The 23,173-nt window shown below is 44.8% G+C and overlaps 1 protein-coding gene across 5 annotated transcripts in view; it reads right to left on the bottom strand.

Annotated features, from left to right (window-relative positions):
• The window catches only part of STARD13 (StAR related lipid transfer domain containing 13), a 499,087-nt gene extending 477,459 nt beyond the window's left edge, over positions 1–21,628 (bottom strand). For 4 of the 5 annotated variants that reach the window (XM_075127917.1, XM_075127911.1, XM_075127915.1 and 1 more), the window contains exon 1: positions 21,539–21,628. The gene's annotated coding sequence lies outside the window, so the exon portion shown is untranslated. The remainder of the gene's footprint in view (positions 1–21,538) is intronic. The other variant, XM_048847400.2, reaches the window with a different exon arrangement.
• Between the last annotated feature and the right edge of the window lie 1,545 nt (positions 21,629–23,173).

Below are 23,173 nucleotides of genomic sequence, written 5' to 3' on the forward strand. Positions count from 1 at the left end.
ATCAGGATAATCTCCACTTATTAAGCTTGATTCCTTTCTTTAGAGCTAATATATAAATTGAGGTAAACCCACATTGCTTTGTCTAGGACAGACCTGTTTATTACCTTTACCTCAGCCATCTTGTCTTAAACATATTCTAGAAACATCGCAGGGAATTCATAAACTTTACATATAACATTAACACCTCCATTATACAATTATATTAATAACCAGCGTATTATGCCTTGTGAGATATCAAATGAAAGTAATATTTTGTACAAACACCATTGCACTCGTGTGCAAATATAGGGGTGATTATAGTCACAGGAACTATCCTGCATTGGCAGAGGGTGGATTAAATGTCCCAACATTTTTTTTATTGCTATATGATTTTGTGCTGTAATTAAGACAAGCATTAAGCTTGTCCTCCCCGTCCAAATTCAGATATTTGTTGCTCTATTACAATTTAGTTTTCCAGTTGAATTGCACGGCCTGGATCCAGGAGAAAATATTCTTGGCCTTTAGAGCTATGGGAGCCCCTGAAGCTGGCTCAGCAGCAGGCCAGTCATTTTATAGCTGTCAGCCCAAGAGCACACTTAAAGAACTCTGAATTTCCTGTTTCCCCAGCAGATTCCAGGCAATGAATCAAGCCTGTAGTCATTAATTGCATATAGAAAAAAGAGAGAGAGAGAGAGAGGAAAGAAAACAGCATGCAGTATTGTAAATTAGAGGACTATATATGTCTTTCAGAGTTTAATAAGTGCACCACCATTTTTTAAATCTCTGAATCATCTGTTAATTTTATTGCATTATGAGATCTATGCAACACAGCAAGGCAAGGTCTCAGACAGGGATGAACCACCTTCAGATAAATGGGGAAGCGGGGGAGTGGGTTTTACTGGGATTCCCACTGACTTCAAGAGAAACATGATTGGACCTTAAAAGTGCAACTTTTATTTTGGATAAACACAACTGCTTTGTCTCTGAGCTGTACACTAGATCTCAGGTGTAGACAAAGAATCAGTGATGTTAATTTCAAAGAAATGTTTAGTTTGGCCACATTAATTAAGAAGAGGAAAAACAATTGACTAGTAATTTCTACAGGGACTAAAATATGACAGGTTATTAAATACACAAAACAACACCTGAATGCTCTGACACACATGGGTCTCATAATGCATTTGGTAATAGGGGATTTCAAATGATTAAACAGCTAATAAAGTCTGAGCTCTTTGTAAGGATGGCGGGTGGGTGGATAAAAAGTATAACAGCAATGATTGAAAAGAAATGACTAAGGCGGCCCTGATTATAAACTCCTACCACAAAGACTTTAACTTGACCCGAAATACTTTTTCTGAGCTCAAATTTGACATGCTTGGTCTCAGCCACAGAAAATATGTTGGCTACTTTCAAAAGAGATTTCCAAATTTGCCTGATTTTTGTGGCTTTAAGTCTTGACCTTAAGGTCCCATTAACTTTGTATGGGACTAAATATCCCTTTTGTTCAAGTTAAAGTCTCTCCAATGGTCATCTGAGACTATTTCTTCCATGAAATTCCTAATCACCATATGTTGCTTTCTGGGTGTCTGAGGATATATGGCATCAGGATGTTTCTGCTACTTGTTCTAGTTCATGGACACTGCTACAAATCACCTTATCTGAAAGTATTCATATAGCTCTATCTAAAGTTGCAGTGTAGTAGAAATAGGTCTAAGCAGTGATACTCAGACTGAGGCTCACGAGCCACAAGTGGCTCTTTAATGGGTCTCCCATGGATCTTTGCAGCACCTGATATTAAAACATTTCTTTAATTTTAAATGAATCAGGATGCTTTTACTATGTTATAACCAACTGCAGTTGATAAAATAATACTTGGTCAGTCATTTTGCTGTGAGACTAATATACAACTAAATGAAACAATGAATTCACACTACTGTGGCTCTTTTGGGTAATGCTGATTGCTAATTTGGCTCCTGAACCACTGAGGTCTGAGTATCAGTGGTCTAAAGTAATGCAAATGATCAAAATTAGGGACAAAAGCAGGGATCTTATAAAGCAACACAGCATGCACAATACACAGCTTTCTACTCTGTTGCTAATTCAGTCAGTCATTTTGCTGCTGATCTTTTAGATCCATGATCTTTTCCCCCTCCGCATGAGGATCATTAGGAAAACACAGTTCTCCTTTATATCCCCCTTACATTATGATATCCCCTAGTTCATGGACTGCAGTGAAAATGTTTACGCTAGGAAAGTGTCTCATTACCAGAAAGCACACATAGCAAAGCTCATATTTGCACTGACGCTGGTTAGTCTCTATTTAGAATTCTCTTTACAATTTAAAGTACCACATTCGCTCAATTGAGTTAACAAACTGCCCAAACAACTTTTTTTTATGGTACCCACATCTCCTCTGCATTTCCTGATGCCAACCTCTCAGTTTGTTTGCTTCTCCCACAAGCACCTTCATCCTCTCCTCTCCTTATTCGCAGCGCCCACTTCTACCATAACAAGAAGTCAATCTAGCCATTATTCAACTTTGGAGGAATCAGGGATATTTTTTAATGAATGTATATAAATGCGTGCCTTTTGATTGCATTCCTCTGTCCTACCTATGGCATAGTGGTTGGTTTCTGAGACTGAGCTCTTCAGAGCAACGACTGTTTTTGTATGTGGGCATGCATACGTAATGGTTGCCACCAGAATACGTATTCAGAATAACTAACCTATTTCCCCTCCCCCTCATTCCCTAAAGAGAATAAATGCTGTTAGGTTCAGAGATGGGCCTGAGCAAAAAAGTTGGATCCAGATCAGGATTTTGATCCCATTGGCCTATTACAGAAATAGGTTCAACTTGTGAAATATGGATTCTGGGATTTTGACCCACCATCCCTTTTGAGGTGGTAGGTTTGGTTCATGCCGATCTCTAATAAAGTTTGAGACTACTAAGAACATTTTGACCTTTATTTAGTGCACTAAGCAGCACCATGTTAGCTTATTAAAAAATAAACAACCCTAGATCTTTTGTTCCTGTTGTCAATTACAACAAACTGGTGAAGAAAAAGAATGTTGTCCTAGCTGCAGTGTTATTTATAATCACCTAGATGCAGAAAAGTGTCATTTATATTTCACGGTGAATAACAGTCAGACCTGGAGCTCCCTAATACACAATTTATAGTGTTTTTTAAATTGAAGTCATTACTCATGTGCTGAAAAACTGTTTGTCATGATAATAGAAATTACTTTTCTATCAATTACTCCTGGAAGATTAGTTAATTTACATTTGTAAGGCATAACAGCATCTCACCTCCCAAAGAGGATGCTTCTCATGAGCATGAGTTAGTTTAGGATTTTTTTCAAAAAGCTAGCGGGAGACAATGTGAGAATAGAAACAAGTGTACCTAACCGCAGAGTATAAACTCTTCTTGAGCTACATACACCACTGCATGACCTACCAGTTTGTGCTATGACCTTATAGCGGGGTGGTCACCCACTCCTGCCTTAAAACAGTCTGGGGAGAGGGCTGTGGCAAGGAAAGAAAAGCCTCAGCTGGGGGCCATGCCCCAATCAGGCTGCAGCTGGCTTAATGAGGGCCCAGGTGGCCCTTATAAGAGGACAATGGGCCAAAAGTACAGAGTCTCTTCTAGCTGTGGAGGAAGATGGGCCTGGCTGCTGGGGAGCTTGAGAAGGTACCTAGAGTGGAGCAGGGCTGGGAAAGGCTAGAGGATCTGGGAGGCTCCAGACTGGAAAAGCTCCAGGCCTAGGATCTGGGAGGCTCCAGACTGGAAAAGCTCCAGGCCTAGCAGATGGCCTAAGCCAGGGTACTGGGGTTGCAACAGGGTAGCCCACAGGTAGGCAGATGCAGCAGGTCTAAACTCCCCTTGCCTGTGATGAGTGGCTTATACGCTGCAGTCCGCCCCAGTGTGCGTGGGCTCAGTGGTGACTGGCAGTAGCCAAGACTGAGGTGGGGATAGGGGGTTGGGGTACCCTGGGGAGGGGAGACCAGAGACTGTGGGGTACTGCCAGGGGGCAGCACCCTGGGTAAAAGGGGTATCAGGGTCTGGGGGGGATGTGGGGGGCCAGTGGGACACCCTGCCTGCAGAGGGTGCTCCAGAAGCTGGAAGAGCTAATTCTCTGAGAGACCAGCAGGAGGTGCCGCAGGGGTGAGTCTCACACCGTGACATACCTCAGCAGGACTTACTACTGGGACAAAGACAGGATATCGATGGGAAACTTCCAGTAAACAGGTGCTGCAGGAAATTGTATGGGTGATTCTGTAAGAGGCATGCTTCCCTTGGAACTAACACTAAACCAAGGTGTATTTAAACTCAGATTTAAAGTCCTAAGGGACCATCATGATCATCTAGTCTGACCTCCTGCACATAGCAGGCCACTGAACCTCACCCACCAACTCCTGTAATAGACCCATAACCTCTGGCTGAGTTACTGAAGTCCTCAAATCATTTATAGGCTTCAGGTTAGCGATTCTACCATTTACATTAGTTTAAATGTGCAAGCTCTCCCTGCTGTGGAGAAAGGCAAAAAACCTCAAGATTTCTGCCATCCTCACCAGGAAAAATTTCTTCTTGAACCCAAATATAACAATCAGTTAGAACCTGATCACGTGGGCAAGATTATTCATGTGAACAATTCATAGACAGTCTATGCTAAAATGTCCTGTTATCCCAGCCTCTCTTCCCCACCCCCCCATTGCCAGCAGGTTTGTTTCATCCACCTGTTATGTTTGGTCTTTGAGATTAAGTTCTTTAGGGCAGGGTCTCCTCATTTACTATATGGTTGTACAGTAATTAAGATAACAGGGGCCTTTGCTGGTCGAGACCTCTAGCTGTTACCACAATATAGATAAAACAAGAACAGCCCAATATGGTGTTCATTTGACAGTGATGCTGTTTTTTAAGAGTAAAATACTAGGGTCCTGATCACATGTGGACACTAAAGATTCAAAGGCACTTTGTAAAACATGACATGCTTAACTTCTGTCCAAACTAACACTACTCATGACATTATTCCGTTGAAACTGTAGAGGGCTACCTTAAGTAACTAATAAAATTAAATAAAAAAAAATTACTGTGCAGAATTGCTATGTTTCGCTGCAGAAATAGTTGCCTTTCAGTGGTGGCCTATGTACAGTGCTTAAGGATAGAAGAGGCTACCTCAATTATATATTTTTACAGGCCCACCTTTGGTGGTGTTTATATTTTCCTTCTGTTATCTGAGATTTTAGGGTGCATTTAAGTAATTTTCAACCTTTTCTCCACAACCATAAAGACTAGAATCTTTCTTTTAAAAATAGTATCTCAAAATTGTCTCCAGGATCTGGGCCTTTAACTAAAAGATAAGCGGGACTGTATCTGGGTAAAACTTGTCCCTCGATGCTTTTTTCAATCTCCTTTGTGCATATTCTGTTTGATACACAGAGAAATTTCAGATTTCTAAAAACATTTTGATCACTGAAATGTTCGGGGAAGAATTATGAAGATCTTTGCAAAAGTGTCTTACATTTTAAAATTCTGGAATTTTAAAAGTTTTCAGACTGGTTGTCAAACTCAAGGGGAATTCTCTCCTATTCCCCATTGTGAGACCACTCAACATTTTTCAAACAGTTCTCACATACACACGCTTATAGTACCTTACCTGAAAGGCTCAAAGCTCTTTAGAAACATGAATGAATTAATACCCACAACACCCCTGTGGGACAGATGTGTTTCCTGTATTAGAGATAGGGATACTGAGGCACCAAATTTACTCATTGGCCCACACAAGAAAGCTGTAGGAAAGATAGGAAGAGAACCCAGATCTTCTGACAAGTCTTGTGTATTAACCACTACAACAGTGCTTTTCTCCTCATTTAAAATATAACATCCAATATCTAAGAGACCATTCATTTTAAATCCTAAGCAATTAAAGTCTTGGAAATACAATATATCGCTATATTAACAGGCTAACGTTTTCATGACTCTAAAGATACTAAAGTGCCTCTGTGTAAGTGTTATGTTATATTGTACAGACAGCAAAAGCTTTTTCTAGACAAGTATGTGTGCACATGCACATTGAAGGGGGAGGAGGAAGGAGAGGAGTTTGCTGTGACACTAGAAAGGAGGTGGCTAACTGAAGTGAGAATAACCTCAATAAAAATCCCATCAGTCAATGCTGTGTGCTCCACAACCTCTGCCAACAGGATGGAAATTGCTACAGCATATCCTGGCATGGTGCAGCAACAGTTATTCGATCAGTTCATGCCTGAAACTCTTTTGCTAGGGGGTGGAAATGCAGTAGTTGCTGGTTGTAAGCAAGCCAGCCTGTGTAAGGGATGCCATTATTTTGTTAACAGTGACCAAAAGATGGGGGCAGGGTGCAGAGGACTATTTTTATTTATGTTCAATAAATTCATACATTTCTATTTGAATTCAAATTGTCTGTAGTGATCTGAGCTAAAACTATGTGTGAAGGGCTTTCTAGATTCCCTTTGATCAATTAAAGTAAATCTGTCCTATAACTGGAAATAAAACCATCTGGACTTTGCCTCATCATCCCATGACAACCTATATGCAGTTACAGAATTTAAGGCTGCGCAATAGCTACTGATAAAGATGGAGCAAAAAGTCTTTAAAAAAAATATTAAAGGTTAACAACCAATCACAAGAACACGCCCAAAAGACCAGCTCACAATCAGGTAAGTCCATTAGCAAAATCAGAGCTCACTAATTAGAGATGTCATCTATCACAGGTGTGCAAGTGTGTGTACCATCACTGTACTCCTCTGTAGCACTATTGTAGACTGGTGCTTGGGAGGACAAGTTTGACACGTAGGCGAAGCATTAGACAGTATTGTCTTGGAGTACTCTGCTGTAGTGTTGGTGGGGAAAGAGGAACTGAGTGCCTCACTATGGCAGTGATTGAGAGGGTTGTCTGAAGTCTCCAGTTTGGTAGCAAACACGTGGGACTGGGTTCTTTTTCCAGGGCCACTCTGCTTCTATATCTTTCTTTCCTCTTTTCTGTTTCTCTCTCCTCCCCAGGGCTGTAACCATGCCAGGACAAGCATGGCAGCTACTCAGGGTGCAAAGCTGCAGGGCAGAAAAATGGGGTGTGAGGGGGTGTGGCACATGTGGTCCATTCCACCCCTTGATTTCCATTTAGCACAGAGGTTTTCAAGTTGTGGGGGTAGGGACACCCCACAGTTTGAAAAGAGGAGGTTACTCACCCTGTGCAGTAACTGACATTCTTCGAGATGAGTGTCCCTGTGGGTGCTCCACTCCAGGTGTTGGTCCCTGCGCCTTCACTCGAGATTTTTACAGCAGTACTTGTACCGGTCGTGTATGTGCAGAGCCTACCACCCAGCTCTGGGTATACCTTCATAGTACACGTGCACAACCGGTCTCCTCAGTTCCTTCTCTACAACGGAGGCTACCCCAACTCCAAAGTAGAGGGGAGGAGGGTGGGTAGTGGAGCACCCACAGGGACACTCATCTTGAAGAACATTTACTGCCCCTCTGGCAGAGGTGATTGCCACTAAGAATGCTGTTTTCATAGAGGTGTAAGAGGGAGCAAGTGGTTAGGGGTTGAATGGTTGTTGAGTTAGTATTATCATACTTAAGTGATATCATGCACAGGGTGAGTAGCCTCTTCTTCAGGAGATGTCCCTGTGGGTGCTCCAGGTGACTTAAAAGCAGTGTATCTCAAGGAGGTAGGGACTTCGGATTTGGTAAGAATGCAGTAGATGATACAGCTCTGCCTAATTGTGTATCAGAGAGAGTGCCTTGAGTAAGGGCATAATGCTTAACAAGTGTGTTTTCAGAAGATCAAGTGGTCGCTTTACAGATGTCAGCCAGAGGAACTTTGTGTAGAAAAGCCACGGAGGTAGCCACAGATCTAGTGGAGTGAGTTCTGACTCCAGCAGGAGATGTAGCTTTCTTTATCTGGTAGCACAGTTGGATACACTCAGAAATCCAGTTTGAAAGTCTCTGGGTAGAAATAGGTGACCCTTTGGAGCGCTCCGCAATGGAGACAAAGAGTCTAGAAGAGTTCCGAAAGGGCTTGGTTCTAACCAAATAGAAGGACAAAGCCCTGCGTACATCTAACATATGCACTGTGGATTCAAAAGAGTTTGCATATGGTTTAGGAAAGAAGGTTGGTAGGTGTATTGGCTCATTGATGTGGAATGACAAATGCACCTTTGGAAGAAGCTTTGGGTGTTGTCGGAGGGTAACCTTGTCCTTGAAAAATAGTGTATAAGGGGGGGTCTGCCATGAGAGCTGCTATTTCGCCTGCCCCTTTGGCAGACGTGATTGCTACTAAGAATGCTGTTTTCATAGAGGTGTAAGAGGGAGCAAGTGGCTAGGGGCTCGAATGGTTGAGTTAGTATTATCATGCTTAAGTGAAGGTCCCACGGAGGGGTAGGAGGTTTAATGTCCGGGTATAGGGATCGGAGCCCTTTGAGAAAACGCTTGGTGGTTGGATGAGCAAAAAACAGAGGTATCATTGATCTTGTCATGAAAAGTTGTAATAGCAGTGAAGTGGACTTTGATGGAACTGAAAGAAAGGCCTGATTGCTTAAGATCTAATAGGTAGTCAAGTATGAGTGGAAGAGGTGCAGAAGTAGGAGGATGTTGTTTAGTTGAGCACCATTGTGTGAATCGCTTCCACTTTCGGAGATAAATGATTCAAGTAGATTGTGTTCTGCTATGTAGGAGCACTCTTTGAACCTACTCAGAGCATGCTGGTTCATTTTGGGAGAATCATGTAGGAACCAAGCTTTGAGGTGAAGCATGGACAGGTTGGGATGAAGAAATCAGCCATGTTGCTGCGATAGGAGGCTCGGTGTGAGAGGCAACAAAATTGGTGGGTGAATTAACATTCTGGTGAGGAATGAAACAACGGTTGTCTGGGTCATGACGGGGTAATCAGAATTACCATGGCACGATCTGTTCATATCTTTGTCAGGACTCTGTGGAGAACTGGTATTGGGGAAAATGCATATAGTAAGTCCTGGTCCCATGAGACCATGAACACATTTCCCAGGGAATGGTTGCCCAGTCCTGCTCTGGAGCAAAATTTGGGACATTTTGTGTTTTTTACAGTTGCAAAAAGGTCTATGGTTGGGTAGCCCCAAATGCTGAATATGTTGCGGATGACTGTCGTGTATCTCCCGTTCGTGATCCCAGGGAAAGTGTCTGCTTAATTCATCCACTGTGGTATTCATAGCTCCATGAAGATAAGTGGCTAATATCCAGATGTTGTTCACAAGGCACCAATTCCAGAGCTTCATAGCTTCTGTGCAAAGCGAGTGAGAGCGAGCTCCTCCCTGCCTGTAGAACATGCAGGCGACGTTATCTATCATTATCCATACATGTTAGTTCCAGATCAATGGGAGGAAGTGACAGCAGGTGTTGTGTATGGCTCCAAGTTTCAGGATGTTTATGTGTAGGGAGGTTTCAGTTGAAGACCATAGCCCCTGGACTGTGTGGTGGGACATGTATGCACGCCACCCTGTGAGGGATGCATCGGTAGTCATTATGAGGGATGGAGCATCCTGGAGAAAGGGGACTCCAGAGTAGGGGTTGGAGGGAACTGTCCACCACAGGAGAGAGTCTTTGACTCTGAAAAAGTATGGATAGAAGCTTGTTCAGAAAGTGTGTACATTTGGTCTGTAAACCATGGCCAACCAAGCTTGGAAGCACCTTGTGTATAGTAGTGCATTTTTTACCACAAAAGTGCACAAGGCCATGTGACCTAATAATTGTAGACAGTCTCAAGCAGTGACCTGAGGACTGTTGCGAAGTTTCGTGGCCAGTAGTTTTGTTGTTGAAGCAGTCCAGCAGGAGAGATGCTAATCCCATCTGGGAATCAAGGTGTGCTCCTATGAACTCCAGGTGCTGGGTAGGAGAGAATGTGGATTTGGTTTTGTTTATTTGTAGGCCGAGGGATAGGAAGCAAGTGACTGTGAGCTGGGTGAATCGAAGCGCTTTGTTGAGCGTTGCGGCTTTGAGGAGACAATCGTCGAGGTAAGGAAATATTATGACCCCTTGTCTCCTGAGGTAGGCAGTGACTACGGCTAGGAGCTTGGAAAAAACCTTGGGATGTGGTGTATAGGCCAAAGGGTAGCACCCTGTATTGAAAATGTGTCGAGCCGAGGGTAAAACAAAGGAAACGTCTGTGGGCCAATGTACAGTCACATGAAAATAGGTGTCCTGTAGGTCGAGGGCTGAAAACCAATCACCCTGCTCCAGCGCTGGGATTATGGTGGTGAAGGTAAGTATTTTGAACTTTTGCTTTTTGATAAATTTGTTGAGCCACTTGAGGTAGAGGATCGGTCACCATCCCCTGGTTTTCTTTTAAGAAATAATGGGAGTAAAACCCTTTCCCTCTATGTTGTTCAGGCATGAGTTCCACTGCTCCCAATTGAAGGAGGCGTTGTACTTCTTGGGGGAGCAGTTGCTCGTGAGAGGGGTCCCTGCAGAGGAACGGGGCGGTTCGATGGGTAGGAGGTAGGGATAGGAAAGGGATGGAATAGCCAATTGTGACGACCTCTATAACCCACTTGTCAGTGGTAATGTTCTGCAATTGATGGGAGAATGGTCGTAGGCAGTGTCCAAAATTAGGGACTTGGCATGTAAGAGCTGAAGTGGGAACGTTGTTTTCCATACCCTCGACCAAGGCTTCAGATCTGCTTATAAGTCGGAGGGGATTGAGATGCTGCCGAGGAATTGGGATGGTGATGCCGATATCTGGGTCTCTGCCATTGCTGGTGTTGCTCATGTGACCTGTGGAGTTGCTGGGTGTGTGCAGGGTTGCGTGGACGCTGGTAAGGTTGAGATCTATATTGTCGCCTTCTGGTCATAAGGGTTTGAATTCCTAGGAACCGAAGAGTTGCCCTTGCGTCCTTCATTGAGTGAAGTACGTCGTTCTTCGTGGAGGCAAGGAGTCTGTCACTGTCGAAGGGAAGATCTTCAATGGTACTCTGGACCTCTCGAGGAAAGGAAGAGGAGGAGAGCTGTGAACCTCTGTGCATGACAACTGCTGTAGCAATGGATCTTGCTGCTGTATTGGCTGCATCGAGGGCCGCTTGAAGAGCGGTACGTGAGATGATTTGTCCCTTGGAAACTAGAGCCATAAATGTTGTTTCGTTTCTTCCAGAATGTCATCAATAAAGTCCATGAATTTGTTTTAATTTTTGTGGTCATTTTACCAGAACGGCAGTATAATTAGCAATGCAAAATTGTAATGTAGAAGATGCGTATACTTTACATCAGAGCAGATCTAATCGCTTACTGTCCTTGTTGGATGGGGTGGAGCGGGGAAACTGGAGCTTGGTCTTTTGGTTCACTACGTCTACTACCAGTGAGTTTGGCGCTGGATGAAAAGGAATTCAGAGCCCTTGGAAGGGACGAAGTACTTGTAGTCCACTTGCTTACAGGTAGGTAGGCTTCCAGGGGGAGTCTGCCAGATGGCATTAGCAGGTTCCAAAAGGGCTGTGTTGATCGGTAATGCAATCCTAGAAGAAGAGGAGGGCTGCAGGATGTCCATTAACTCATGCTGCTGTTCAGGAACCTCCTCCAAGTTAATTCTTAACTCACTAGCAACTCTTTTGAAAAGGTCTTGAAATTTTGAGAAGTCATCCAAAGATGATGGGGGAGGAGGAAGTAGGGCTTCATCAGGCATTACTCGGTTGGAGGCAGGTGGTGACTGATCTTGCAGTTGTGACGATGCTGCCTGGTCCCTTCCCAGCTGATGAATCTTCCACTGATGTGGTGGCAGGCAGGTGTCGTGCCTGGCTGTGGTGGCATAGCAAGCGTGGTCTTGAAGATAAGATGCCCATGGAGCCCAATATTGCCACTGTGGTGGAAAGGGCCTGGGTCATGCCATCCAGGGGTTTACACACCATGGGGCAGGCTCCTGAGAGTAGGACAAAGTAATTTTTCTGTGATCTTTATTGATTGGGGTCTGAGGATGGGAGATTTGATATGGTGAAAACTCTTCCTGCAGTCCAGCTTCCTCATCACTGGAGGAAGGCTGTCCAGACCCTGACTGAGCAGTTGGAGAGAAGTAGGCATTGAGTAGGAGTGACTGCAGGATCGGTGACACCAGCAAGTCCATTGACTGTGTAAACTGCAGTGCTGGAGCCCCTCTGTGAGGTGAGGGCTGTGCGAGAGGAATCTGCTGCACCGGTGTCCTGAGCATTGTTTCACTGCTGGCCAGCTCAGCGGGTGACGGTGCTGGGACAGCAAGAATAGCCTGCGGGGTGCAAGGGATGTCAGGCATGTTGACATGGGTCAGCACCACAATGGAAGCAGTGCCGAACAGCGCCATGAGAGAGGCAGGCAACTGGAAGCCTGAAGCCTCGGCACCGGAGCTTTGTGCTACCACCGCAGCTGCAAGTGGGTTTTGCCTGGCGCCGGAGGAGCCCAGCACGTCAAAAGTGCTCAGACGGGGAAGCGCCGGGAGGGAGGTGGTAGACCTGCCCAGAGAAGTCTTGCCCTGTGAAGAACTCTTTGTGGGTGAGAGCGGGTGCCGCTTTTTAAAGTTTTTTTTGTCTTTCTTTGAGGCAGTGGTGGAGGGTGGGATTGCAGCATATAGCAGAGTCGGCACATGGGTTTGAAGCTGACCCTAAAGATTTCTGAAGGAGGAGTTTTAATCTCAGCTCCCTGTCCTTACGTGCCCTGGATTTAAGCTTATTGCAGTGGGTACATTTTTGGCAGATGTGGGACTCCCCCAAACGTTTTAAATTGCCATCTGAAAGAGGGATGGCATCATCGCAGTTAAAGCGGCGCTTAAAGCCAGGCATATCGGAAGCGGCTGAGGCTGACAGGAACAAAGAAATTTTTTTTTTTTAATTTTAGTTTGAGAGAGACAGGAAAGTGGTATCTAAGTACTACTGGTAACTAACTAACAGAGAAGGTATATGAACAAAGGGAGAGAGTCTCTAACAAGTCTGCTGAGCCCTGTCTCAGGATAGGGACGGAGGAGAAGGAACTGAGGAGACCGGTTGTGCACACGTACTATTAAGGTACACTCAGAGCGGGGTGGGCTAGGCTTTGTGCATGCACAACCGATATGAGTACTGCTGTAAAAGTCTCTGAGCAAAGGTGCAGGGATGCACCCACACCTGGAGTGGAGCACCCACAGGCACACCTCTCCAAGAAGAAAAGTCACTTCCTTCCAGGAGCCAGTGGATTGGAAGCTGCCTGCCCCTCTTGGGGCCCCTGGCTCTCCATGCTGTGGGAGTCGGGGTGCTGGCTGGCTGCCCGGCAACCCTCCCTGCCCTGCTCCCGGAGCCAGGCTGCCTCTGCTCTGCAGGGAGGCCAGGTGGCACAGCTCTGAGCTGTGCCCTGATGTGCTCCTGCCTCTCCTCTGAAGCCCGGCACTAGCTGGCAATGCCCCTGTCCCCGGCCCCTGCCCCTGGAGCCCAGATGCCATAAGATGCTTCCTGAGGTGCTTGCTCACCACTACCCTGGTACTCCTGGCTCTGCAGCTGGCAGCCAGGCTCCATGAGCAAGGGCTGGCTCCAGGGGGCATCACCAGCCAGTGCCGGGCTCCTTTGAGGGAGAGGTAAGAGCGTGCCAGGGATGGAGCTCTGAGCTGTGCAGCCCGCCCTGCCCAGGGAGTGCCCAGCTGTGCAGAGGCATTGCATCTTTGTGGACACAAATGTGCTCACTTGCTCTGGGTGCTAAAATGCCTTGTTATGGCTCTGTTCCTTCCCTCTGTGCTGCTCTTTTGCTTCTCTCCTAAATTCCCAAGCCTCCCTCGATCTTCAACAGTTGAGCATCTTGTTGTTGTCATCCACTACCTCCTGCAAATAGTTCACAAGAACTTCTTGTGAATTCTCTCCTGCCCTTGCACAGATTGCAAACAGCTTCAGAAAGCAGCACACCTCTCCTCCTTGCATCTGTCTGCAAGGAGGGCTCTGTACGTGCATCTTGCGATTCTTACACTTCACCGACACCAACCACTAGGTTAGTGCCTGGGACATCCCCCTCACCCTTGTTTTTTCTGCTCACAGACTGTGCTGTCTCAGCAAGTCAAGCCATATGCTTTTAAAAACAACATATTTGTTGCAATCCGTGAAATGAGACTCCTGTTGCTATTATTTCAGGATACCACTTATGACAGACATATTTGTGTTTCAGATTATGTTGAAAACCCTATTCTAATAGTTTATTTCAAGGTAACACCTGAAAACTATTAGTTCACTCCTGTAACAGAATCCAGATACCAGCATAATGACACACACAGAGTAGGCACTCACTTCAATTATCTCTGTGGTTATTTTGTAATTAGGGGGCACTTGTGACATGCATGCTTTGTGTGGCAGGCAAGTCAGCAGGGTGAGCAGAAGGCCTACCCAGTCAGCTGCATGCCTCACAGCTAAGTATCCAGGAGTTAGTCTACAGACAGGTAGATGAAAAAGTTGACCACCACCAAAACATTACACATTCTTGCAATGTTTTGACTAAGACTTACACCAAGATAATAGATAAATAAATTGGCCTGAAATGTTAATTACATTGGGATAGGTGGGACTGTAACACTATCATTTAACCTGATTCAGATGATTTTCAAGTGATCTGCTGTTACTGGCAAGAGACGCACATGAAAACTTACCTCAGCTGTTGGTGAATCACTGGGCCTATCTGAGACTAGGGCTTTGAATAGCACTAACTGGCTATAATGACAACATCCCAATGCCAGCAGTCCAATTGTCTCATATCACAGGTCTGCTCACTGCAAGAGCACCTCCTTCTGGCCACCCTTAGGATTAGCTCTTTCCAGGTCCAATGCCCTATTCTACTGCTTGGTCACACACCCTACCACATTCTCTCTCTGCACGTCAGAGTTCCTCTCTTCATGACTTTGCTCTCCAGCCAAGTTTCTATCATCCTCCCCTGCTGGGGTATCAAAGTCTCTCCATACAAACTGTCTCAGGCAGTCTTCCCATTCACTGCCCAGACTGTGCCACTTCTCCAGTGGCTGGCAGGAGAACCTGGACCCACCCTGTATTCCAAATTCCAGTCCAGAGACCCTATGTCTAATAACTGATCTGTTTTCTCCCAGACTCTGTTGCTATTTCCCTAGACTCCTTCCTACAGCTTCTGGCTCCCCCCCCCCATCTCAGTTTACCAGCTTAAACTCCCTCCTCCTGGGGAATAACTGCACACTACTTAACTCCATAGGCCCCCAAATACACCTTCCTTCTCACATAGTGTCTTTCTACTGCTAATTTCCAGGCTTTATACCAGCCTCACCTGTGCCCTCTCAGCTGGGTTCCATTATCAATCAGTTTTTCAACCCCTCGCTCACCCTCAGGTGCAGGCTAATTAACCTAATTTAACCTCATGTGCCTTGTGTGGGGTGCATACCCTATCATGTCTCAATATATTGATTCACTTTTGTTCTGTTTTTGGTGTTTTGAAACCAGTGATACCTGAACATTATTTTAGAAATAGGAGTCAGTGGTTTGTGGTAGTCCAGGGCATGGCACAATGCTTCTGTCCAAACTGCTGGTTGGTAACAAAGGGCAATAGTGGACTCTAGAAACGTCTGTTTGTTGGAATGATGGAAAATTTGGTCTTAACATAACACTGCAGATACACGGATAGCAGCAGACCTGGCTGGAGAGGGGGCGGGGCAGGAATATCAACAGATTTCTACTTTTCCCCAGCAACTGGTTCTGCTATTAAATTAACAATGTGGACAGGGATGCTTTCACACAGGAGTATCCTCCTGTGTTAATACTGGTTCTGCCAGGCTTTTCCGTAAACCCCACTCACACACCCTCTAAATGAAAGAACTAGTAAATACTTGCAAAGTGCACTGGTATCTTCTCATCATCATGACCATGCTGAAGACCAACTCTTCATTTTGGTTGCCACCTTGGAGATGCAGAAAACCAGCCACTGCCCACCTCTTCTCTGCCTGCTCCCAACAAAATGGATCCTGGTGCAGACTATAGCTAATTATTAGTTAAGTGTGGCTGGGGTGTGTGCAAGAGGCTCTGAGTAGGACTCAAGGTTATGGGTGGTGCCAAGAACTCTGTAAAGGGCTGTGGGTGATCAATACATGAGGAGAGCTGATGGGTGCTGGGTGTCTGAGGGATGCTGGGGGTAGTGGATGCAATGCACATACAACTCTCCAAGTAAGGCTGCCAGCAGCCTGACGGACCATCCTGAACTCAAGAAGACCTCTGTGAAAGTGGAAGGGGGGAGGATACCACTTACTGGGCTTCCATATCTCTCTCCAGAGCAGGGAGCTCACTTGTGCTTAACTGTCTAATGGAAAAAAAGAAAAGGCTTCTGGCACATATTCACCAGCCACTGCTGAGGCACTACAAAGAACAGCCAGTTGGCAACCCTACTTCTCACCATCTCCAACAGGCACATAACTCCCCAGTACATTGACACAATGAGAGTGTTAGGAACTGGAACATAGGCAGTATGGCCTAGTGGGCAGAGCAGGCATCCAGGTCCGAACCAGAGTCAGCTAACAAACAGCAGAGCCTGGGGTACATCCAGCATCAGAACTGGAAACGGAAGGTGAGGATCAGAGCTGTGGTCAAATACCAAATGCCAGAACCAAGGGTCAAGCCAAGTGGAAGTCAGAGGTCTGAGCTGGAGGGTTAGAGCCAGGAATGGTAGCTGATGGTCAGGAGCAAGGCATAAAGGCAGGAACCAGAGGGGCAGCAAGGTGGGAGCTAGGAGCAAGGGCAGAGATGAGGCAGGAACAGGGCTAAATGCAGATTGCAATAGTAAGTCTGCTCAATTTCTCAGACAGCCAACCCAGCTCATTTCCTGGCTTATGCAGCAGGAGCAAGCCAATCAGGTGGCTGCAGACCTTGGGTACTTTGATAGGACTGCCTGTAGGTCATGACCTTCCAGGATTGTTGAGATTGCACTTTACCTATCTGCCTTAGTGGTGACAAGGGCATGTCAGAGATTCAGGGTACTCACAGCCCCGGGTTCTAGACCTGCTTCCTCTGATCCTTACACCACTCCCCCTTCTGAGCTGCCACTGGGACTAGTTAGTTAGGATGATGCTGGTGAAACTTTTTCACTAGCTCAGGGGGGTGAATATGGGTTGCAGGCTCCCCGGATTGTTCCCATTTACCTTCCCAGTGTGAGGTATTGGAGGCAACCTTGCCACAAACAGGAGTCGAGGATCTCATGCACTATATATTCTTTGTGTCCCTGAATCCCAATTGGCAGAGGGGTTGAGACCCATCTGGCAAGGGACTCTCTATATTGGGCTTGAGGAGTGACACATGGAATACTGGATGTATGTGGAGGGACTGGGGAAGTTGCAAAGTAAACACAACTGGATTGACCAGTTTGCATATTTGGAAGGGACCAACGAACTGGTGGTTTAACTTCTGGGAAGGCTGATTTTTCCTAAGCTGTTTTGCAGTGAGACAGACCTTCTAGCCCCCAGCAAATACTGGACGCTCTTGGCATCATCATTCTGCAAACCATTTGTAGGCTTCTTTAGCCTCCTCCAGGTACCTCCGGAGTTCATCTTGGAGACGGTGAATTTACTAGACCCAGTTGATGGCTCCCGGGTTTGGGGAGTCTGTGGCATTGATGCTGGAATAGGGTAGGCCCAGGGCCGGTGCAAGGATGTTTTGCGCCCTAAGCGAAACTTCCATCTTGTGCCCGCCCCCCTCTCTGCCCTGAGGCGCCCCCCCGTGGCAGCTCCACACCGCGCCCTCCCTCCCTCCCTCCCCTTGGCCCGGGGAGCCGTGCGGCAACTCCCCACCACCCCCTCCCTCGGCCCGGGGAGCTGTGCGGCAACTCCCCGCCCCAGCTCACCTCTGCTCCGCCTCCTCCCTGAGCATGCCGCTGCTTCTCCCGCCTCTCAGGCTTGCACACCAAACAGCTGTTTGGCACGCAAGCCTGGGAGGGAGAGAAGCAGAGTGGGGCAGCATGCTCAGGGGAGGAGGCGGAGCAGAGGTGAGCTGGGGTGGGGAGCAGTTCTTCTATGCGCTGCCACCCCCTCCCCCCAGTTACTTGCTGCAGGCGGCCCTCCCCACGCCCCCTGCCCCAGCTCACTTCCGCTCCACCGCCTCCCCAGAGCGCGCTTTTGGCCGCCTCCAACCACTTGGCGCCCTATGCAACTGCCTAGTTTGCCTAGTGTTTGCACAGGCCCTGGGTAGACTTAGGCCAGGGGGCCATGGCCCTCCCACTTTTTGAAAGTGGATGGGCCTGGCACATCCACTTTTTGCCATGGCCCACCCGCCCCTCCCCTTCCTCCCGAGGCCATGCCCCCCATGTAAAGCCTGGGAGAACCATAATAACCCTAGAGACTCTAGGCAAAGTGGCAAGGGTTGCCACCTCTGACTGAAGATATTCCAGGAGATTTTTTTCCCCCCAACATGACGTAATGTCATTTTCTTAAAATCTCCTGGATTGCTTTCAACAGTCACCGGGAGAACGATGCTGATTCTGGAAGTCTCCAGGGCATCGTAGCTTAAATGTAATACTTTTAAACGAGTGCACCCCTGTGGAATGTATATGTGCCTGTTGATGTATGTTAATCCATCCTATATGGATTGTTGCATTTTAGCCATTCCCTTCTCAGGTGGAGACTTCCTGGCAGAGTTACTTTCCTGAGAGTCTGTCTGAAGCAGTGTCATTATGTATAGGCAGGTTGCAGTGTCGATGAGTTATGAGGCTTCAGGAAATGGGGTGGTTCGAAGTTGGGTTTCTTCATTCCCTTGCTAATATTCCCCTTTATGTGATACAGCATCTAGTTTCCATTTCTGGTCCCCGGCCTGCATGAAAGGTGAAGCTGAATTGGGAGAAGAATAGCGCCCACCTGAGCTGTCTTTGGTTTAGGGTCCAAGACCCCCAAAGATACTTAAGATTTTTGTTTGAATTAATCTTTTCAGTTGAAATGGATGCAGGGGTGATTTCTATGACCAGCAGTAGAAAAATAAACTTCCCTTCCACACCTGAAACATAGTCAGCATATCCCTACAGGATGGATTGCATGCCCAGATATGCATACAAACCGTCCCTGAAATTTGTGGAGCAATGCACTTTGGGATATCATACTGCACAGAAAGCTGAGAAGTCAAAGTCACAGTTAGGACATCCCATCCATGCTGCAAAATAATCATGTTAGGGTTTTCTAGCACAAATATCTCACATAATTATCTTGCAGAGTGGATGGCCACTGAAAAAACGCAATTATCACCTTCAAGAATGAGACTTCTGTGGGCAGGTAACAGAACTTTCCTTGTGATTGGCCCATCAATCTGGAAATTGTTTCCAGAAGGAACTAGGAAATCATGAACCTCAGCACTTACAGAGAAAAACCCAGAATTCACTCTCTAACTTTCTTACAATAATAACAACAAAATAAAGAGAAAAAAACCCTCCCAAAGTCAGTCCCTGCAAACTGGAAGAGAGAAAGAAATATAAGCATGTGCACATTTTATAACTTGAGGTTATACATACAATGGTGACGGACATGGTGTAAAACCAGAATTAAATAGGATCTTGCAGGGTGCTGTTAACAATAAATGAAATTCCCAGGAAAAGAATTGAGAGAACACAATCTTGTGCAGAATTTTAACTATGCTGTTCAATTTAATCTTTTCTTTTGGAAGAAACTCTAACTAGAAAAACAACTGCCAACCCTGTAGTTAACTGGCAGCCCTTCTATTTGTAATATTTATAATTGCAGTACTGCTTTGTTTATTTTGTCAAAATACCCTAGCTTGGCACACATACCAGCTGGAAATATTAGACCAGATTCTGATCCTAGTTAAACTGAAACAAATCCAGAGTAATTTCACTGACTTCAGTGGAGTTCTTGTTTATTTACACTTGTGTAACCAAGAATCTGGTTCACTGTATGTATATAGCAATAGCCGACAGTGAAAACGCTATCAAATTCATTGAATAAAAGAACCCAAGTGAGCACTCATATAAAGAAGAAACACTCTGTAACATAAGGATTATAGAAGCCCTTCAATTTGGAGACTTTTTTAATTAACATTTAAAAACTATATAACTTAACGCATATCAACATATATTCTATTATTTATACAGCTGTTTACATTAATTTACTAGTGGAGAAAAGGGAAAGAAAATGGCTGAAAAGACATTTGATTTTAACATTATTAAAATGTAGTGTGGTTTGTGTGATACACAGGGTTAAAACAATTCTAAATATTTACCCTTAAGTAGATGTTGGTGTTTGTGGATTTTAGAATAAGAATCTTCTTCCAATTAAAAGTGCCTCTTGATGTCAGAACAGCAGCACACAGCACTGGGGCATTTGTCTGGTTGGAAAATATGTGTTGTTTTTATTGTTCTTCAGCACCTCCTGCTGGAATGTCTTCACATAAATACCAACTTCAGATTAATGGAAAACTACTACTTTTTTTTCCCTTTTGCCCAAAGTTTAAATGTTCATCCTGTAGTGGTCAGCAGAAGGTGGCGAATAAATGGGAAGGAAACACTTTGGACCAAAGTCAAAGATTAGTCAAAGATGGTGTAATGCACATGTTAAAGGGCAGAAGAGAAGGGTGAAGCTGGAAAAGCAACTTATTTGAGGAAAGATTGAAAACAACCTTGTTTAATAGTGTAACTTTCAGCTTTTATCAAGGACTTAGTAAACCAAAAAAAGCTCCAACACATTAGCTTTAACTACATAGGAGAAAGTATAAAGTAACATTTTAGGACCAAATTGCCCCCCAGTTTCAGTTATTCTCTAAGTAGGAAACTGACACTCCTCAAGTTTGGACTCAGAATTTTTGCCCAGTCCTGCAGAACTGGATCCTTAAGAACTGGTGTTCAGCCCCAAAAGCTCTACTGAGGAAAAACATTTAACAATTCCTATTTATTTAAAAAATAAATAGAAAGGGATTTTTTTGGGGGGAAGGGGGCAGTAATTTGTTTTTAACTGCCATGGATAATTCTCTCACACATTAGTAAACATTCTGTATCATTTTGTCATAAAAAGACTTCTGTAAATCTGCATCATAATGAGCTATAATCTCTCAAGCTAATTTGCCACAATCATTATTAATTGGCCAGCTTGCCAACACCTGATATGAACAGATTTTTCATCTAAGTGAATGCAGTGCCACACAATTGTGACAGCAGGATTTAAACTAATCCCTCTTCACACACAAGCAAGCACCAAATGACTGCTCATGACAAAGACACACACAAACCAGTCTGACATTTGCTGACAACTCCCATGGGATTCCCCCCTCAGCAGGACTGGCCCTGCACATAAAACCATTTTCAAATGGCATATATAATCGAAGTCATTTCAATCTAGACTGGTTACATTCACTGAAAGAAACCTCCTCTTCCTACTACACATTTATTATCACAACAAACACAGCTAACCTTTTGTGGAGTTTTTCAAAGCAAGAACTGTTATCAGCTGAAGATTCACAATAGTTTGTCAGGAAAATGTTATTATACAGACAGTTTATCATATACATGTCATGTAAAGTTGCACATTAAAGTGTTTAAAGGCTGACATGCTAATTACACTCCCAGTTTTAAAGTTCAGGCATGAGACTTCTTACCTTGCAGTTGCAGCTCCAAGCTGTCCTTAAAGATAAAGCAGCCCATAAGACATCCTGGTTTTGTTTTCTTGCTTAAAAATATAATCTGTCAGAGGCACACAAGATGACTTGCAACGGGCCAGCCCCTTCTTGCTGAACACACCAATGGGAAGATCAGGGCAGCACATGTGGGAAGCTGCCTCCCTGAGAGCCTGTCACAATCAGCATATGCTCTTTGTGACTGAGGTGCCAAATTAACCTTGGTGTTAGTGTCACAAAGCACTTCACTGTGGGTGCCTCATGCAACCATAGCGCCCGGCTCATCATCCTAGCCATACAACAGCAGAGGGTGACAAAAATAAGGCCTCCCCCATGTTTCATTACTCATGTCAAGACAGACCTACAGGGGAAAGCTGAAGGGTTATGCCGCCTTTAAAAGTGGAAGCAAAATAGTGCTTCTTTTCATAAACTAAACCACTATAATTACTTTTAATAAAGTAAGTTTTTGTAAAGCCACACCATGGCTCCTGGGGCTTTGCTTAATTTCTGTCCTTTTTCATACATTTTTAATGAAATCTTTAAAGGTTTATCTTTTTCATCCTCTTTCTGCTGCACTGTATCTTCCTTTTCAGTATTTTCCTTTAGGTTTTTTCCTGTTTATGTTTTCTGTCCTTAATTTTCAGCCCTGATCCTGCAAAATCATGTGGGGCAGACCCCTGTGCTGCATGGAGTTCCACTGAAGTAAATGGAGGTCTTCCTGTGCATATGGACTTGGAGTTTTGGGCCTTACTTTGTTTCTTCTCCCTCAGTATGCTCGCTCTCGCTCTCCTCCTCCTTTCCCTTCCCTTCCCTGTTAGCTCTCCACCATGCTCTGTCCCTTTTAGGTTTTCCCTCCAGAAGAAGGTTCTTCATCTCCCCCCTTTTCTTCTTACCCCCAACAGCATAGGTTAAATTCCCCCATACCTCTGACCATGCCCTCCCCAGAGAACTTTACTATATGTTTGTTAGTAAAGGGTAACGTTTGTTTCTGAATCCATTTACCTTGACAAAATTTAGATCAACTGTTTCTCAGATAACTTGCAAAACGTATATAGTGACAGACATTCACAAGTTTCAGACTAGCTGCTTGCCAAGCCTTCCCGTATATCCAGGGAGTGGAAAGATATGAACACACTCATGTAGATGTAAAATGTAATAATAATACAGTACAATAAATTAGCCATATTAAATCAGGCTGTAAAACTTTTAGTATGATGAATAAATATCTGCACATTGTTTACATCTGTAAATTTATTTACAAGTGTCAACATGCTGAGAGGGAAAGAGACTAAACACATCTCAGTGTTAAAGTCATTCATTTCAAGCAAAAATACAAGACCTACAAGCCTTAGTAGTCACCTTATTCTTAAACCATCCTCAGTGTTATCTTTACTGATCCACTATGTTGATTTTATTTGATCAGATATTCCTACTTGTATGTAGAGGATTTAGGTCATGCAGTGGACTGGCTCTCAGAATGCCTAGCAACCAAAAGTCAAGGTTACGGCTTGAGGAGAATACTGCCCTAAATAAGCCTAATCTTCTAAATCAAGAAAGTTGTACGTTCAATATAGGAACATCGTATTATCCTCACAGTAGATTGTGATTGTAATTTAT

Source organism: Caretta caretta, chromosome 1 (assembly GCF_965140235.1).
Source record: "Caretta caretta isolate rCarCar2 chromosome 1, rCarCar1.hap1, whole genome shotgun sequence".
NCBI lineage: Eukaryota > Metazoa > Chordata > Testudines > Cheloniidae > Caretta > Caretta caretta.